At 28.3% G+C, this 14,118-nt stretch overlaps 1 long non-coding RNA gene across 1 annotated transcript; it reads right to left on the bottom strand.

Annotated features, from left to right (window-relative positions):
• Positions 1–221: 221 nt before the first annotated feature.
• LOC127806491 (uncharacterized) lies at positions 222–1,275 on the bottom strand. The gene is made up of 2 exons (XR_008024425.1): positions 887–1,275; positions 222–445 (listed from the first exon to the last, which is right to left on the bottom strand). It is a non-coding gene; the product is annotated as an uncharacterized LOC127806491 (long non-coding RNA).
• Positions 1,276–14,118: the final 12,843 nt, after the last annotated feature.

The raw sequence follows: 14,118 nt of genomic DNA on the forward strand, positions 1-14,118 counted from the left end.
CGGCTTGGTAATAATTTCAACAAGTTTTGCCAACTAGACAAGCGCATCTTTCAAAACCTTCATGGGTTTTTCCTCAACAACCACGGGCTTGACCTGAAATATGGACCTTGCTAGGCCCGGCCCAATCAGGGCCCAAATAAATGTAATATCTCCCTTTTCTATACGCAACACATTTGGTATCCCTTCTTCCATGAATGGACACAATGTCAATGGGAATCATGTAATCAATAATAAATCAAATTAATATTAATAACTCTCTATATTTTTACAAAATAGTTAATATTTCTCCAAATAAATGCATGGAGAATGATTACAAAAAAATAGAAAAAGATGATAGAAAAAGTGGCAGAGAATCCTCGAGAAGATGAGCATCAATGGATGAGGTATGTGATGGCCAGTGCCACGAGTAGGAGGACATAAGCAATTCCTTGATCAATCGCTGAGCCTGCATTATTAGTTTCAAACTTTGATTAGTTTCAAACCAAAATTTTAATACAACAAAGCAAAAGCCAATTTTAATACAACAAAGCAAAGCCAATTTTAATTCTAGTTTCAAGCTTTCAATCACATAAAATTTTAATACAAAATTGAGATCCTGGTTTTTATACCTAAGCGAATGGAATTTAATACAAAATCGATTTATTCTAATAAAATAAACGGCATCCAGATCGGAGATGTCATGCTCATTGAGATTTTCTCTAAAACAAAGAAAGAAAATTCGTGCTGAGAATCAGATAATCCAGATCCAAGATATATCATGCTCACTGAGAAATTTTTCGGAAAAAAGGAGAAAGACAGAAGAATCCGGCCGAGAATCAGATTTCTAGGAAGGAAAAGAGAGGAGAGAGGGAGAGATACGGTTAAGAGGGAGATGCTAATTGCTTACCATCACTGACCGGGCCGTTTGGCGCCGGCGAAGGAGCTAATCCCTGTCCACGAGTAAGCTGCAAAAGAGCCGCGAACATCAAGCCGATGATCGAAAGATAGAAGAATCCGATGGAATTCATCTTCCAAAACTAAGGAACGAAACTGAAGAGAGATGAAGAAAGCAGAAATCAAGCAAAGTCGGAGAAACAGGAAAATCAGAGGATCTGATGAAAATCTGAGGCTGCCTGGTATATATATATATATATTCAGAGATGGGGACAAAGTAGGTGAATTTTCCGGGAAAACGCGGGAGAGAGAGAGAGAGAGGGGTACGCGCCACGCGGTCCAACTGCGAGGGTTCCCCCTTTTTGAAGCGTTGACTGGAGACCGGCGGCTAGCTGGGTTGATTCGGACACGCTGAAGCACGTGAAGTCATAGGTAAAAATTGATTAAAAAATTAAAAAAACTGAAATAACTATTTAAACTAAAAATGTAATTTTGTTAATTAAAATCTCAAATAAAGTGTAAATAGAATATCTCCTTTGAAAAATCTCTTCAAAAATTATGTAAAAAGAATAAATATTATTCTTAAGAATTTCAATTCTAATAGATAATGAAATTCTAGAATAAATATTATTCATAAAAATTTTAATTTTAATAGATTTTGAAATATCAAGATAGACATTATTCATACAAATTTTAATTTTATTTATAAGAATCTTAATCTTAGTGAAATTTAAAATATTATGATAAATATTATTTAAAAATTTAATATTTTTCTATAAATAGATAAGTTTTTATTTTAAAAGAGATATATTTCTAATATTAATTTTAATATGATATTCGAGTTTTAAATATTTGATTTAAATATCAAAATATTTATTATAATTTTTAATTATTTTTTATATAATTTAAATAACTTAATGATAATATTTTTATTTAATAAATTTATTATTATATTAAAATAATAATTCTAATAGAATTATATAATATTGCTTGGAGTTTAGGCTAATAGGCTTTAGAGAAGAATATGGAGAGGGGCGGCGTTGACTGAATTAATAATGGGGAGAAGGTTCTTCCACCTTCCAAATGGATGCGTAAACGAGCTGTAAGAATCTGACAAGACGGTCAAAGATTGTGTCCTTTTAAGAAACTCAAACCCTTAAATCTGGCAAATTTGATTATTAGTCTTTTAACAACGAGAATTTCATTTTTAATAATATTTTATATTATATATTATATTAAAATAAATATCAATAAAAATATTAAACAAGGCTGGCATGTATTGTTTGTTTGAGCTTTTTCTTTATCTGTAAAAAAAACAATAATATTTTGTAAAAATATTACTTCAAATGACATTAATTGAATTTATTGTTATTTTATTCTATCGTTATGTTCAATATATAAAAAATAAATAATAATTTTATTTTTCAAGAAATGAATTGTTCTATTCTTTCGTAACAATCTAATAATTTTTTTATAAATTTTATTTTCATTCCCACTCCCTCGACTTTCATTCTGTTTGTTGAGCTAATTTGCTCATATTAATTAAGTTTTGATGATTAACAAAAATATTTTTATGATATAAATATATTTCTTTCTTATATAAAAAATAAATTTATTTTGAATTAAAAATAGATGCAAAGAGTAAATTTATTTTGAATTAAAAGTGAATTGTCTTTAGATATGTTTCTTTTTTTTGATCATTTATGTTCCAAGAGTTTATGTTTGAATTTTTATTTATTGATAAATACTTTTATTACTTATAAAAAAAAATATATTTATTTTAAATTAAAGAAGAATTACTTTTAGACATATTTTCTCTTTTTCATACAAAAAGTAAATTTATTTTGAATTAAAAAGAATTGATTTTAGACATATTTTCTTTTACTCATGTAAAAAGTAAATTTATTTTGAATTAAAATAAATTATTTTTTGACATATTTTCTTATTTTAATCATTTATCTCTCAAAAACTTATATTTGAATTTTCAAATCTTAATTTTTTATGCAAAAAGTAAATTTATTTTCAATTAAAAGTGAGACATATTTTCTTATTATTTAAAAAAATTTAAACATTTTTGAATTTTAAATTTTATATTAACCTTTTTTTAATGGTTAAAATGCTTATAAATACCCCCAAACTCATTTTTTTAATATCTATTGCACATCCAAAACTCCCAAAAATTCTCAAGCTAATTTTCAAGTATTTCAAGTCTCTCAAAGATTCATTGTTCATCTACAGAAGAGCCACAAGGCAAGAGGAGAAAAAGAGATTGCAAAGTCGAATCCAATCTTCTTCATTTAAACTGAGGTCATCGCTTATTTAAATATTATTGTTTTGTATAATTTGTTCTTAATTGCTTATTTGTGTCCAAGTATAAACAAATTATTTGTAATATTTAAAATACTATTGTGGATTGTATAGGTTTCCTAAAACTATTAAAATTTAAGTAAATCTAGTTTTCAAGGTAAGTCAGGAAGAAAATCTTGGTGTAGTGATTACCCAGAACCAACTATAATCTAAGGGGGTGTTTGTTAACTAAGATAAGAGGGAGAAAAGGTCAGATATGGGAAACATTCCGGATGTTTGGTCTTTTCAACGTATTTGTTAAGCTTATCTGGCCATTTCTGGAAAAGGCATCACGTGACCTCTTATCTGCCCCTTTCAAGATAAATTTATCCGACCTCCCCCATCGGATAAATTTATCTGGCTCTTTCAAGATAAGCCTCAATTACTTATCTACCCCTTGTAAGATAGTTAATGCCATTTAATGCATTTTAAATATTTAAATTTATTAAAAAGCTTATTTATTTCTCTTATAATTAATATTATTTAATATATTTTTAAATTATTATATGTTTTGACAATTTTTAAAATTTAAATGACATTATTCATTTCATTAATTTTTAAAATTTAAATTTCTCTCTCTATATATATATTTTATTAACTAATATAATTCATTTCATCAATTTTTAAATTATTTTATTTAATTTTATATTTTATTATCTATTATGAAAATATGTTTTGGCTATTTTTAATTATGTATGTGGAATTATTGTAATCCTAACAATTATTATTTATACTTTTCAACTCTTTTTAAATTTATTTTTGAACTTGAATTTAGAAAATAAAATATTATTTTTAATTTTAATCTTAATTTTTTTGACAATTCATATTAATCATAAAATACTATTTTAATCATAAATTTGGTAATAGGGATATTTTGGTAAAAAAACCCTTATCTTGGTGCTTATCATATGTATTAACAAACACGTGGAAAGAAAAAATATAGTTACCAATGGATTCTAAAAAATTTAACAAACAGTCTGATAGAAATCTTGGAATGCTTCCTGGTCTTATCTTGATCATTCCATATCTTGGTCCGGAAAATATCCCAATCTTATCTTGATATCACCTTATCTTGCTCATTTTAACAAACGCCCCCTAAATATATATCTAGTTTTCAATATGAGCTAGTGTGAAAACCTTTATAATTTTGATTTAGTGGAATCTCAATGGTGGTTAGACTTTGGGAGAGTGGATTAGGTGTGTGTGAAGATACCGAACCACTATAAATTGTATTGTGTCTCATTGTATTTATTTTTGTTATATTTTGTAGTTTATATTTATTATTAATTTCAAATATAATTTATTATATTGATCAAATATATATTTTTTAATAAAATATTTATTAAAATTAAAAAAAAAAAATTAATCACTCAATTCACCATTGAGTGACCATATCTTAAGGACCAATACTATTTAATCAAATGCAGCACTAAAATCCCGAGATATATTCACTTTCAAAAAGTTCAAAAGTAATATGTTACTCTTTATTATTATTTTTTAAAATTTTATTAGAAAATAGAAGAAGAAAAGTGAAGGTTGAGTTTGTGCTGGGTGTAACATCGGATGAAGGTATGCCATCAATTGGGGTCGCACCAATTCTATTGTGAAACAAACTTTTGGGACCACCCTTGTGCTTTCTTCCAAGGAAATACAAGTCAGAGGTGCAAGAGGAAGCAGAGGAGGGTCCACCACGCTGCTGAAAGGTACCATTGTTGGCAATTTCTAGTTAGGTAGTGATGAATGATATGATGGCAGAGAATTACCAATTACGTCAAATATCTAAATTCTTGCAAGGGCAGGGTTTCAATCTCTTCTCTAGTTTTGGACAATTAAGCTACTATTCAGAAAGGAATTAAAACGAATAATGGTAAGTCTTGAAGTTAGATATATTTACTTGGTGAGGCCTTAATTATTATGATATATTTACTTGGGGAGGCCTTAATTATTATGATAGTATTTATTAATCAAAACATAGATAAAAAAAAAAAAGATATGAAAAGTATTTCAAATAAAAATAATTTTTATTTTATTTATTAAATTTATCTGTCAAAGTTTAAAAAAATAATCACGTGACTTTTTATATAAAATTGTCCAGATAAATTTATATTTTTTCTTTTCAAATAAATTTATTTTGTACCTTACAAATAAGAAGAAATAACTTATGTATCCCCCAATACATTCTAAAAAATTTAACAAATAATTTGCTAAAAATATTAGAATGCTTTATAGTTTTACTTTAATCATTTTATATCTTGAATAAATTTTTTTATAATTTTATCTTACTCATTTTAACAAATATTATCTACGTAGAATATTGAGCTTGGAATAACTAAATGAGATTCTAGCAAGATCCTTTTAACTCTTATTTTCGGACTTAGGGTAAGATTTCTTGGGCATAGACTGCTTTTTTAAATGGCCTAGCGATTGAGATCGTATGCGAGTTGGAACCTAAGGAGCCCTGGACTTTTGCTGCTATATAGACAGCGTTAGGTCGTGTTTGAATTTCGTTGCTAAGTTCTGTGATTTATCTCCCCTGCTGTAATTTTGGGATTGAGCTGCGGGGGCCATCAAGGTGAGGGATTTCACCTTTTGAAACCTAGAAGAGCAACTAGGTCACATATTGCACTTTTGCATATGGGACACTTGGTAAACTATATAGTTATTATTTTGTTTTTATTATTCTATCATTTCATCACTCCATTCTTTATAATAAAATAAAATTATGTTACTCTTTTTAGTTCAAGAAAAATAACAATCTTTATATTATATCTTTTACTCTTTTATTTTATTACATACATATACCATTTTATTTCTTATTAACCATTCTTTATTTTGGGAATGTAAATATGATCTATGTGCCAAATATCAAATTTACTAAAGACAAACTCAAGTTTAAGAAGAGGATGAACTATATGCATGTTCACTTGGGAGATTATTTTCAATTTTTGGGAGATTGTATAGCTCCAAGAAAAATAAAAGATAACCTCAAAACTTAAGAAACTAAATAAGTTTATGGGAGACTATCAACAATTTTAAAAAAAGGAAGAGGTAATCCTAAAGCTCGAGAGACTATTCAATCTCTAAGATACTGTCAACAGTTCTATAAAGAGGAAGAGATGACCTCAATGCTCGAGAGACTATTTAGTTTGTGAAAAACTGGGAAAGAAGACTAACGAGAAAGATTTCAGAAGATTAGAAGATTTCTCAAAGACCTCCCTCTTTCGTCTGAAAATCTCAAGCAAAACACAAATATGATAAATTTCAACATTCAAAAATCTCTTCAAGAATTCTATAAAAGATAGGCAATATCCACAAAAGTCCTAATTTTAATTGATCTTAAAATACTAACGACACTTATCATGAACTTTCAAGTTCATCAACAAATAGGAAAACCTATTATTCTGAAAAGATACACCACTACTACTAATTTAAAAACTCTACAACTTATTTCAGTATTCTTAAAAATTTGACTTAATTATCAGAGTATTTACATATGAACTATTCTGCACCCTTTGATTATGTTCTCTCTTACAAGATTGAGAACAAGCTGGTTAAAAATTTCTTGATTACAAATCTATTATTGTAGCATGGCAACAACATATACTTATATAATAAAAATAGATATCACAATTTCTGCTGATAACACCTAGAGATGCAAAATGTGCCGTGCTGAGCCAAATCATGGCCTGCAGTGCGGGCCTGGTGGACACGCCTGCTTTAAATTGATGTCTAAATGCACCCAATTGAAGTTCCTATGATTAAAGAGCCAAGGCCATAGTGGTAGATACCACTCGCTACATTTATAATTAAAAAAAGGGAAAGACGAGTTCTCGTGCCACAAATTAAGTGGTTGAATCATAATAAGTTGTGATTCGTATCAATAAATCATAAATTTAATTTTTTATTTTACATAATAAAATAAAATCTTTATAATTTATTTATTTTATTAAAATTAAAAGTACAACAATGAAAACTTGTATAAAGGCAGTAATTACAATAATGCAAGTAAATCAGAAGCCCTGCAATACGTTTTCAGCATTGAGCCACGTGCAGAAAGAAAGACAATTAATGGGTACTAACCAATCCAAACAGTATCTCTCCATAATCACAGGACAATTGCGTTGCATTGCAGTGACACGCCGCCGCCCTCCATGTTAGCCTAAAATCCTAAATGATGAAACTTAGGGCATTTTGGTACATGATTTTTTTTATATTTGTGAAAATATTAAGTTAAAATTTTATATTTTTATATTTGATATAATTTTTCAAAAAATTCTAAAAAAATAAGATGCTCCGAATTTATTTTTAATCAACTTTTCCACTAAAAATTTTTAATAGAGAGTTACAAATTTTGGATTTCTATATGAATTTAAAAAAAATTTAATAAATAAAAATATTAAAACACCCCTTTATCTTCTTATAACCTTATAACTCTTTTACGATTATTTTGTTAGAACTTCTTTTTTATAAATATATATATATTCATACAAACATATATATTATGTATATATATAATATACAATGTATAAAATATACATATATATATATTCATATAAACATATATATTATTTATATATATATATATATGATGTGTAAAAAAAATGATATTTTTTGACTTTTTAAAAAATTATGAGTCTTAATATTTTATATACTATAAGAAATTTATCATTTTTAAATAAAAAAATTAAATAAGGCTAATTTTAAAAAAATAATATGAATTTTCAAAAATATTATATTTAAACCAAACATAAGGATGTAAAATTTTTAGAAAAAAATACTTAACATTCTTAATAATATTTAAAATTAATTAAATATAGAATTGTATAAATTTTAAAAATTGAAAATTTATAAGAATATTATTAAAAATTATGAATTTTAAAAATTTTCCTCTACCACCAAACAACCCGAACTTTATTTAGCATGCGTTTGATTATAATGGTGAAATTTGGGTAGAAATAAAATGAATTATAGGGAATTAAATTGTAAGGAAAATGAATTCTTGAAAATTGAAAGTTTAAACTGTTTGATTGGTATAATTTTCTAACTAGAAAATAATGTTATTTTTCATCTTTTGATGTTTGATTAGTAATATTTTCTATAGAATTTAATCATTTTCTTGGCATTTCGTGTTTGATAGGCATTATTTTTCATAAAAAATGTATCATTTTTTTACAGAATTCAATGGTAAAAATATATTGAAAAACACTTAATCTCATATAAAAAAATCAAAATAATAATGTATTTATGTTAACTAAATCATTTTCTCAAAAAAAATGAAGTCATAATTTTTTTTTTCTAAATTTATTAATTTATACCTGATTAATGATTTTTTTTATTTTTTATTTCTATACACTTTTATTTATAAAAAAATTAAAAATAGTAATAAACACTCTATATTTATTAATTTGTGATGAAGAACAACAATAAAATAGAAATAAACCCAAACCCAGTCTCACCCTCTCTCAATCTCTCTCACCTTCTCTGTCTCTCTCTCGCCACTGCCGTTGCTTGGCATTTCTGAAAATGCAGAAGATCGGCCATGTCCGGCTCTACGATGCCGATGACAAGATTGTCAAGGCCTTGCCCAAGACCAATATCTTCGTCGTTGTCCATGTGCCCTACAATTAGATCCTCGCCATCGGTTCCTCCAATGTTGCTGTTGCCATCTGGGTCGGCCACAATGTTGTCGCCTACTATCTTGACACGCTCATCTTCATCGTTGCCATCAGTGACGAGCTCCTTACCATCGCCAAGCACAGTGGGTTTGGTTGCTTCAATTACTTGGAAAATTGGAGCTCATCTCCTCAAGAAATTTCGTGTAATACCCCGAGAGCCCAAAGAAGTTAGTATATATCGAGGATAGTGTAAGAAAGAAAACAACACCAGTTGGATACCTTTTGGGCTGAATGTTGGCAAAGAACTCCCAAGTTAAGAATGCTTGACCTGGGGCAATCCAAGGATGGGTGACCCCCCTGAAAAGTTCGTGTAGGCCCATCAGGGTAAGTTGTTCCGGATCTTCCTAACGTTCGATACGGGATGTTACAAATGGTATCAGAGCCGACTCTTGGCGAAGGCGGTCTGATGAGGGCGGGGAGTGGCGCCGGGGCTTGAGGGCCTGTACAAGGAGCGGCTTCTGGCAGGCTTCTAGGATGGCAGCCCCCAAGGGGAGAAGGTCTGGGACCAGTTGTAAGGTCGCATGACGAGGACGTCATGTGCTTAGGGGGGGAGAATGTAATACCCCGAGAGCCCAAAGAAGTTAGTATATATCGAGGATAGTGTAAGAAAGGAAACAACACCAGCTGAATACCTTTTGGGCTGAATGTTGGCAAAGAACTCCCAAGTTAAGCGTGCTTGACCTGGGGCAATCCAAGGATGGGGACCCCCCTGGGAAGTTCGTGTAGGCCCATCAGGGTAAGTTGTTCCGGATCTTTCTATCGCTCGATACGGGATGTTACATTTTGTTTCCTTGATTTGAAGAAAAAATAATCACGTGGGCATAAATGAAAAAAAAAATTTAAATAAAAAATCAAGTGGATTTTTTTTTTCCCGAAAAAAAGTGACTTTTCAAACGGGCCTTAATATAAAACGAGATTGGGAAGCAATCAGCACTGTTTTCCCACCGTCCGTATCGCCCATTTATTATTATTATTAAACTAGCAGCCTAATCTCGGCCCCACTCAGGAACAGTCCCACGTGCATAAACACGTGCACTTAAACAGAAAAATAATTAATCTTGATCTCTTTTGATTATGGATTCGAACCTTTCATGTATAGTTGTTTATATATTAAAAAAGTAAAAATTAATAGTCAATGGAAAATGCCCAAATTTATATTTTTACTTTCATATTTTTACTTTCATATTTTTTTGTATAATCACATAATTTTTTTTATTATTTTAATTATATTATTATATTTACATTTTCAAGTCAATTAAATCTTTTATATTTTGACATTTTTTCAAGTGTCAATTTAAATATTTTGTTATTTAAATTATACACTCGTACATACATTATTGAGTTATTTAAAAAAAAACAAATAAAGTGAGATTAGTTAGCAGTTAAATGTGAATTTTATTTGATTTATTAAGTTACAAATATTGTCATCAATTGTCTTCTTTTATTCTCACTCTGTTTTTTTTTTTTTACCAAACATATTATAATCATTTGAACATGATTAGATAAGAGAGTATCAATCAATTGAAAGAAATTGTCGCATAATCTATTTGCATTTTTTGCAAGATTACAAATTTATTAATAAGAAAACCCTAAATTTACAAAATTAGAAAGAGTAAGTTGAAAGAAATAGAGAGAGACAAAGAGAGATAGAGCTAAAGTGTTGACTCATCTTATTTTATTTTTTTTTCACATCAAAATATACGAGTTAAATTGATTTTAAAACATAGGTGTAAGTGTAGTTGAAATAAGAAAAAATTTAAATAATTATAAAAAAAATATAAAAATAAAAATATGAGTTTCACCATGAAAAAGAATTTGAAGTCTTAGTGGCTCATCCATCATGCCTAATGATGAGATTTCATATTAGATTTTCCCAAAGTTTTGTTTGGGAAATTTTATGAATAGAACACAAAATGCTGTCTCCTTTTAAGGAGAGTAGACAATAAAAAATGGAAAGAAGAGCAATGTAAATAGATGCAATAAAAGGATATTATAAATAACAAACTATTACACCATTTGGAAACAAAATACAAGCTGATCAATTGAAGGGCAAATTTAGTATTCCAAAAATTATTAAAGTCAAGAGATATCAATAAATTCATCATCTATTTTGACCAATTATAGATTGTATAAATTGTGACCGCATTCGAATTTATCCAAAAAGTAAACTAGGGAAAAAAATCACTTTCTTCAGGATTAGTCGAACACTTATATCATAAAAAAAAAAAATAATAACTAGGTCACATATTGCACTTTTGCATATGGGACATTTGGTAAACTATATAGTTATCATTTTGTTTCTATTATTTTTTTCATTTCATCACTCTATTCTTTATTCAAATAAAATAAAATTAGGTTACTCTTTTTAGCTCAAGAAAAATAACAATCTTTATATTATATCTTCTACTCTTTTATTTCTTTTTTTAGTGGAGATTACAAAAACTAACCATGTCTAAAAAAAAATAATTTTTTTTACCATTTTTCTGAAAAAATATTTTCAACTACCCAAATAAATTAATTACACTCTATAATTACTTTATCAGTTTTGACTCTATCTACTAATTTTGCAAATTTGTTATTTTATTTAAAACAAATTTTAACTTAACCAGTTTTGACTATGTCACATTTCCAGTTTAAATATCTTTTTTTTTTTTAAAAAAGGTAACTGTAGAGTGTAATTAGTTTGTTTGAGCAGTTATTTTTTTTATTTTAGAAAAATGATTAAAAATGATTATGTGTATTTGTTTTGAGTTAATTATGATTTCCCCTCTTTATTTTATTACATACGATTCTATTTCTTACTAGACCTTCCTAGGATCTCATTTAATTTTAATTTAATACTAATGTGTTAAAGATCAAATTTACTAAAGACAAACCACCTAAGAAAGGAAGAAGTATATACCTTTTCACTTTGGGGATTATTTTCAATCTTCAGGAGCCTATATGGGTCCAAGAAGAAAAAGAAGAGATAACCTCAAAATTCAAGAGACTAAATAGGTTTTTGAGAGACTGTAAACAATTCCAAAAAAAAGAAAAGGTAATCTTAAAGTTTGAGATACTATTTAGTTTACAGGAGACCGTTAACAATTTCATAAAAAAGAAGAGATAATCTTAATGCTCGAGGGATTATTTAATCTTCGAGAGACTTGAAAAGAAGACTAACGAGAAAGGTTCTAAGGACTAGATGTCTTCTTACAAACCGCTCTCTCAAGTTAAAAAGTCTCGAACAAAATGCGAATATGATAAATTTTAATATTTAAAAATTTCTTAAAGTATAGACATTATTCATAAAAGTTATAATCTTAATTGATCTCAAAATACCAACGATACTTATCATGAACTCTCAAGTTCCTCAACAATTGAGAAAATCATTCATGACAGGCCATTGGCCCATTACTATTTATTTAAGAGCTCTACAACTTATTTTAGCATCCTTAAAAAATTGACTCAATTGTCCGACTGTTCATACATGAATTACTCAGCACCTTTTGATTATGTTCTCTTTTACAAGATTGGGAATGACCTGATTAAGAATTTCTTGATTATAAATATATTATTGTAACAAGGCGACAACATATACTTATATGGTAAAATTTTAAATAAAATTAGATATCACAAATTTCTGCCGATAACACCTAGAGATGCAAAATGTGCCGTGCCGAGGCAAATCATGGCCTGCAGTGTGGGCCTACTGGACACGGCCTGTTTTAAATTGATGTCTAAATGCACCCATCCTAAGATTAAAGAGCCAATTAGGCCATCTTGGTACGTACCACTCACTACTCTTATAATTAAAAGAGGGAAGCCACGTGAAATGCAAGTAAATTAGAAGCCCTGCAATACATAGTCAGCGTTGAGCCACGTGCAGAAAGAAAGACAATTAATGGGTACTAACCAATCCGCTAAACCAAACAGTATCTCTCCATAATCACAGGATTAGGGACCCTCCATGGTAGCCTATAATCCTAAATGATGAAACTTAACTTCATTTAATTTAAAACGAGATTAGGGACACAATCTGCACTGTTTTCTCACCTTCCGTATCGCCCATTTATTTATTTATTATTATTAAACTAGCAGCCTAACCTCGGCCCCACTCACGAAGAGTACCACGTGCATAAACACGTGCACTTAAACAGAAAATTAATTAATCTTTATGTATAGTTGTTCATATATATTAAGAAAGTAAAAATTAGTCGTCAATGAAAAATGCCTAAATTTATATTTTTATTCTTATATTCTCTCTCTTTTTTTTTATACAATCACATAAATTTTTCGTTATTTTAATTATACTCTTATATTTATATTTTTAAATTAATTAAACTTTCCATATTTTAACATTTTTTTACGTGTCAATTTGACTATTTCGTTATTTAAATTATACACTTGTACATGTATTTTTGAGTTTTTTTAAAAAAAAAAGATAAAGTGAGATCAGTTAACAATTAGACGAGAACTTTGTCTAATTTGTTAAATTAAAAATATTGTTAGCAACTATTTTTTTTCGTTCTCATATATTCTCTTATTTTTTTCACCGAACATATTATGATCATTTGAACATAATTAGGTAAGAGAGCATCAACCCATTAAAAGAAGTTGTAAGCATTCATCTATTTGAATTTTTTGCAAGATTACAAATTTATTAATAAGAAAATCCTAAGTTTAAAAAAAAACGAAAGAGTAAGTTGAAAGAAATAAAGAGAGGCAAAGAGAGATAGAGCCAAAGTGTTGCCTCATCTCACTTTTATCATTTTTTTCACAACAAATGATATGAGTTAAATTAATTTTAAAATTTAGGTGTAAAAATGTAATTAAGATAATAAAATTTTTAAATAATTATATATAAAAATAAAAGTATAGAAATAAAAATATGGGTTTGGAAAAGAATTTGAAGTCTTAGTGGCTCATCCATCATGCCAAATGATGAGATTTCATATTAGATTTTCCTAAAGTTTTGTTTGGGAGATTTAATGAATAGAACACAAAATGCTTTCTCCTCTCTAAGGAGAGCAGACGATAAAAAATCGGAAAGAAGAGCAATGTAAATAGATGCAATAAAAGGATATAAATAACAAACTATTACACCATTTGGAAACAAAATACAAGCTGATCAATTGAAGGGCAAATTTAGTGTTCTTGAAATTATTAAAGTCAAGACATATCAACAAATCCACCATCTATTTTGACCAATCATAGGTGTGCAATTGCATTCAATTTATTCTAC

This window comes from Diospyros lotus, chromosome 7 (assembly GCF_014633365.1).
Source record: "Diospyros lotus cultivar Yz01 chromosome 7, ASM1463336v1, whole genome shotgun sequence".
In the NCBI taxonomy this organism is placed as follows: domain Eukaryota; kingdom Viridiplantae; phylum Streptophyta; class Magnoliopsida; order Ericales; family Ebenaceae; genus Diospyros; species Diospyros lotus.